Source organism: Poecilia latipinna, unplaced genomic scaffold (genome assembly GCF_001443285.1).
Source record: "Poecilia latipinna isolate Pla-1442-1.1 unplaced genomic scaffold, P_latipinna-1.0 Scaffold3348, whole genome shotgun sequence".
NCBI classification, from domain to species: domain Eukaryota; kingdom Metazoa; phylum Chordata; class Actinopteri; order Cyprinodontiformes; family Poeciliidae; genus Poecilia; species Poecilia latipinna.
The window spans coordinates 29461-35816 of NW_015115964.1; the positions used below are offsets into that span (position 1 = coordinate 29461).

A 6356-nucleotide genomic window follows, 5' to 3' on the forward strand; every position below is an offset into this window, starting at 1 on the left:
TGCTAGCATGCTACAAACTACTGCAAACAGGCTGGTCAGAGTGAGAAAAACACATCAGCACAAATGACTGATAATTTTTTGAAGTATCACAAAAGGTGGCTCTACTGGATTGACATCTGGAAAGATCTTATTTGATTATGTTATCTTCAAGAATCAAGCATGAAATGATGTGAGCTGTGTGATATAACACAATATCCTGTTTGAAGCAGTCAGATGATTGCTACACCGTGATCATAAAAGGAGTGTTGGACGTCCATCCATAAGAGACAGAATACAGGGGAGTGGTATGATAACTTTACAAATTAATACATAAGTTCTGCACTGGCATTATCTGAACAAGGATACTACACAAGTGTAAGGAATAAAATACAGACAACTTCATTCAAATAGTAGAGTTTATTAACAAAATAAACCTCACAATATTTTTTCACATTTTTATAAGTGAAGTATGACTGTCCAATTAGAAATGAAAACTTTTGTCCCCATCATGAGACTATTTACTTATAACTTATTAGACTCAACTGACTAAATATAATGAACAACTTTTGAGTTGATTCTTTCCATTATTCCTTAGCACTGGATTTATAAGCAAGAAACATGAAAATAATTATTTCAGATTTAATTTGTGTCAACCTTTACGTATTCAGAGCTGTAAACTCAAATCTTACAAAATAAACAGGGACAAAATGTTTTCATAAAAAAATATTTATTACAATAACATACAAGCAGATATTCAGCCAATGTTTGGGGAATCATGAAAAAATATCCCTATAATTTATGTATATAAAAGATGAGGAGAAAGTGAAGAGACGATGTCAGGAGGAGGAAGAGGATCACTGGGAGATTCTGGGAAGCTGCATCCAAACCTGAAGCTGAGGCCTCTCCTCCTCAAGAGCCGCCTGCCTGAAACAATAAAAAAATAAATATTCAAAAAAAGTTCACACTGCACGTAAGAAGCAAACCGGAGGGAATAATATATTTCACACACACAAATAATATGAATTTACAAACTACAAAAAAATCGGAGGAAGGGAATATTAGTAACTGCTACTGGAAGAGAACACTGTGTCAAGGTTTAGATTAGAAGATACTAACATCTTCAAAAGTATAGAACTCTCCAGAGAAGGATATTAGATTTTTATACACGTATCAAACGGTACACATACAAACACATTAAACTATTCATATCACAATTTGAGCCGCTACGAACCGATAACAGGCAGCGGAAAACAACAGAGTGACTTGCCGAGATCAGGCCGCAGTTACCGGGGTAAACACACTCCACCCGGCCGCTGAGATTGGAGCCGCCTGGCTCCGTTAGCGGAGCTACGCTGCTCCGAAAACTCCGGAGTATATTTCAAATAAACTGCATGGACTAAGTGCGTAAATGAAGCTATGAGGGCTACTTTCCAGCCTAAAAACATCTTAAAACAACTTTTTGTGACAAACTTACCTCTGTTTATCGCTGCTGGTGGCGCAGTGCAATGCTGGCCATCTTGCTGGTCCAGAGATGAGACTGGTATGGCTGCAGGTAGGTGTGGAAAGCCACTCCCCCGTGCTCTGGCCTTTCAAAATAAAAAAAACTAAACTAAAAACTCAGGCCAACCATTTTTCTCGGTGACCAGATGTCCGGTATTATTTGTTTCTCACAGGAGCATTACTTAAACTGACTTGCGGCTGGCAGAAAATACTATAGTATATAGCCTGAAACCTGAAAGGAACAAGCTTGTCTGCCTGCAGCCAGCACAATGTGTGTGATACGGCCCCTGTGTAAGCCGGACAGAGAGAACTTCCGGGACAGACCGCTTGTCAAAAATGAAATAATGAAAATCGAAATTGACAGCTCGTTATCAATCCGTCTTTTCCATTTTCGTTTTGTGAACTAAATGGGAAATCGGATAACGAGCAAAAAAAAAAAAATCCGATTTCCGATTTTGGTTTTCTAAACGGAAAACGAAAAAACGAGTCTATTTCAGTTATATCATTTTCCATTTCAAACGAATAAACGAACTGCCTGAAAATACATGGACCTACACGGACCCCAGCATTTGGCTGTTTTGTTTTTTCTAGCGTCACTTGGAGGTGGTTAGCATGAACTGTTCATGAACGGGAGCACACCTGTGGGATTTGTGGGGTCATCTATATTGATTATTATTACATGCTCACTGGTTTTACATGCATAACCAGGAAGCGTGAACACTAGAGATCATCTCGCTAAATTACTGTTTACGTAAATGAGCAAGTGATTTGGTGTACCTAATAAAATGGCTAGTAAATATCTATTTTGAAGAGGTTTTTTTTTTAGTTTTAACTCTAATACAATAAAAATACAAATCTATTGATAAGTGGTTTTGTCAGAGTTTTGCAAATAGTTATCTCATGAATAAGTTTGTCTCTCTACTCTAAATTGGAAACAAGGTGAGGTGGATGCTGTTCTTGGAGAAACTAGTTTCAGCTAGTTCAGAGAGACCCCTCTCCTCCTTATCTTTAAGTTTCTGTTTTATGACCGACCCCTACCCCACTTTCAATAAAACCAGGCTGCTGCAGGGGGACAAGTTGGAGATGTCCTGAGACACCACTGAGACTTTTTGCAAAGGCTGAAGTGATACTACTCTCTGTGTGGTTCTTTATATGAACAGGTTAAAATACCCAACAGGTTTAAAACATGCCTAACATGTTCATTACCCAGACAGGCTTCCCGATGGACTCAGCTCACCATCAGACATGGATTATCTGCTATTGATTCCTGCTTATTCATCACAACTCACTTTCAGTGTCTGTTTTTCTCTCCAACCGTCTCCATAAAAACCTTTTTGATTGATCCTCAAATGGTGTGAGGCTGAAGTCTTTTGCTGTTCTTTGGTGTCCTGGCAGCAGCACGATTTGTTTCTGTTATTTACACAGTGTACAAAGTCAGCAACTTTGATTATTTTGTACAGCATTGTCATGTTGTGCATTGTATGAATTTTCAAGACATAACTTTGGCAAGAGGTAGAAATTAATATATTTTACAAAGATAAATGTCTCTAAAACTAACCTACCGCCAAAAGCTGATAAATATTAGAATAAAACATTTATTTGTCACTTAATATTGCTTTTGTGGAAGAAATGGCCCTCAGCATTAAATATGACAAATAAATTTCAGGGAGCAGTGAACACACATCTGTCTTTTATCACCTGAGTGCATAAACTGTGAACATTGATTTGCCTCTATCTGGTCGAGGTGAAAGATCCAAATTACAAAGAATTTTTTTCTCTTCTCAGCACATAATATGAAGCTATTTGGACTCTTAAATTCTGTTGAGACAGACAAGATATTTAATTTTAACAAAGACTGCTGATTAATATGGACACCAAGGTAGAAATGGTTGAAACAAGGGAGAGAGGCTGGGTAGCAATGGCAAAACATGGAGAGAAACTCTATAAAACATGAAGAATTCCCAAACATAAAGTGCAACATAAGGAAATATGTGTGATAACTAGGGCTGTCAATGTTTTAATGTGTTAGTATTACATAATGCAGACTAAGTGAACTACCTATTTTAAAAGCCTCTCTCACAGGAGATTTACATAGTTCACAGCAGCATGTTGTGGACCCGACACATGGGGAGAGAAGAACAACAGCCAAATATCACAGGTTTGAGAGACAGCAAACCACAACAAAAGTTGAATATTTTCAACTTTCTTTGTTGGTACCCCGCATCTGCACATCAGCTTATATGCACAAGTTCCACAGTAAATGAAAGGAGATAGACATTTCTAAGTTAATGCATGGGCTATATGGGCAATTGCCTATCACCCAAAAACTAAAAAAAAAAAAAAATGGTCAGGTCTCCCTTGAGCAAGTTTGCTACTTCATTGCCAAAGCATGTGTAATGGAGTAAGTTTCCTTTAGCTGCTGTTGCATACTGGGAGACATTACCTGCTTTCTGCTAACAAATTACAATTGCCTTCATTTTAATTGGTTAGAGTAGAGCAGGAGGGGCTGTGCATATTTATATTTCAAGTTTACAAAGTTAGGCATAGTGATTAATTGTGTTCAATCACAGCACCAGAGTGTGATTAATCTGATAACATGGCTTTGTTATGACAACTTGACATTATCCAGTAATCGTCATCTGTCATAAATGTGTCATAACAAGTATTTATTACCAAACTTAAGTCATTCATCTCTCTGTGTTATTACATTTCTCTGTCATTTGCTGCTAGTTTTAACTATGACTGTCATGAGATCTTAATGATTGTGTTATTACAGCTTTTGACAGTGTAATAAGGGAAAGTATTAATGACATAATTATAAACATTTCTCCATACCTAAAGTAAAGTGAAACAAGTAAGAACAAGACATTTTGTCTTGGTCAAAAGATTGACATTTTAAACAATGTCAATGTCAACTTTGTATTAAGAGTGTCATTATTTACTGATTGACAGTGTCATTATCTACTGTCATTCAATAAATAATGACACTCTTAATCAGTATCATTAATATGAACATTTAGCAGTGATAGATATTCATGAAGACTCTGTCATATTTATGACAGTGCTATGACAGTCTTATGCACACCCCTTCAAATAAAGGGTTATCCTTTATCCTTGTCCTAAATCAAAATATGGTTGATGATCTGAAATATGTAAGCGAAACAAAAAGGGACTAATTATTTTTTAATGCACTATATATGACAAACATCTTACTTGGAGAACCTTTTGTAATTGATTTGAGTTTTTTTTGTTGTGTGTCTGACATGGTACAGGATCTTGTCTAAATGCACTTTAGCACATTGCCGGGGATTTGGACCCAGACTCTTAATGAGTGCAACAAAACTTGAAAAGAAGAATTTTTTTAAAAAGTTGTTTGGGGTCATTTTTACATATCATACAACCAACAGCATGAGAAATTCATCATTCAAATGAGTGGAATTTATTCATTATTGGTGTATTAGAAGAAAGATATTTGAAATGAAATAGAAAATGTTAATGAAAGGATTCTGTACGTGACAGCTCTGTGTTCATGAAGACTGGATAAGTAGCTGAAACCTGATTGTTTAAATGAGACTAGAACAACTCAGCTGCTAGTTGACCTTTGTTTGACCTCGTGTTTTTTTTCCAATCAGAGTTAATTAGAGAAACTTGCACATCTGAAAGTTTATTTATTCCCCTTCTTGTTTCATCTCCATCTCAAGTTTCCTGACATGCCAAAGGGGATGAGAATCAACGTGAGATTTGGGAAGAGCATTACTGTGATTAATTTATTCCAAAGACATGAAACAGAATGCCATAATAAGCCAGCTGCCCTAAAGTATCTTAGACTACATGAGTGTGAGAATTTTAATCACACAGCTGTCTTCTCTTGTAGACTCAAAGACTGCCACAAGATGACATATTTTGTGTGACAAATGAGATGTTCACGGTCTATCCATGTTTCAATGGGAGTGCATTTTGAAGGAGAAACAATGATTATTTACCCTCAGCTTGTGTTGCACATAAACATTTAAACATAGTTTCACCCAGACCAGGATTTCAGCAGGACTGTTGGTAGCATTGTATCAGTACCTGTACTCAAAACAAATCAGATATTCAAGAACATAAGGGAAGAACAAGTGTGGGGCATTTAGACATTTTATATAATCATGTTTTTTACATATTTGTTAAAACTATCACTATGTTGTGACAGTATAAGACAGATAATCTGTGAAGAAATCGAGTTCAGCCGCCTTCACCTATGCACCTTTCATCTTCAGAAATACCCAGCTCCGTCACAAACAACCAGTCAGAGCCAGGAGCAGGGTCCTAATGCTGTCAATCACCATTGTGTTAATACAGTGATATTAACACAATGGTGTTAATACCATTGTGTTAATACCAATATAATACCTTATATTGTACTTTCATTACATAGTGACAGTTTTAACAAATGTGTTAAAAAACAAATTTTTATAGAAGTTATCATCTGTACATACAATATTGATACAGTTGCACTTTAATAAGTTACAGAAAAATATCTGAATAACCTGAATAACAGAAAAATAAATATCTCAATAACCTCTGACATAGTCAAATGCTATCCTGCAAACACAGAAGTGTTTGGATTAACGATCTTGAGCCAAACAGAAACAGATAATCACCCTCTCTGGGGTTTAGGTCTTTGCTTACAACTAGCCGACACAGTGGTGATTGGTAGATATTCCCACTGCATCATGTTTTAGTCTTTCTGATGTTTGTCTTGTCTTGTCCCTTATGCTGCAGGGGGATTTGTTCTTGGCTTCAAAATGCAGTCTGGAGTTCAAATCTAAAATGTATATTTATCAATAAATATCAGTGGTGGGAAGTAACGAAGTACAAGTACTTCGTTACTGTAC

At 36.4% G+C, this 6356-nt stretch overlaps 1 long non-coding RNA gene across 1 annotated transcript; it reads right to left on the bottom strand.

Moving 5' to 3' along the window:
• Nucleotides 1-422: 422 nt before the first annotated feature.
• On the bottom strand, nucleotides 423-1862 carry LOC106940755 (uncharacterized). Its single transcript, XR_001423191.1, has 2 exons — nucleotides 1454-1862; nucleotides 423-903 (listed from the first exon to the last, which is right to left on the bottom strand). It is a non-coding gene; the product is annotated as an uncharacterized LOC106940755 (long non-coding RNA).
• Between the last annotated feature and the right edge of the window lie 4494 nt (nucleotides 1863-6356).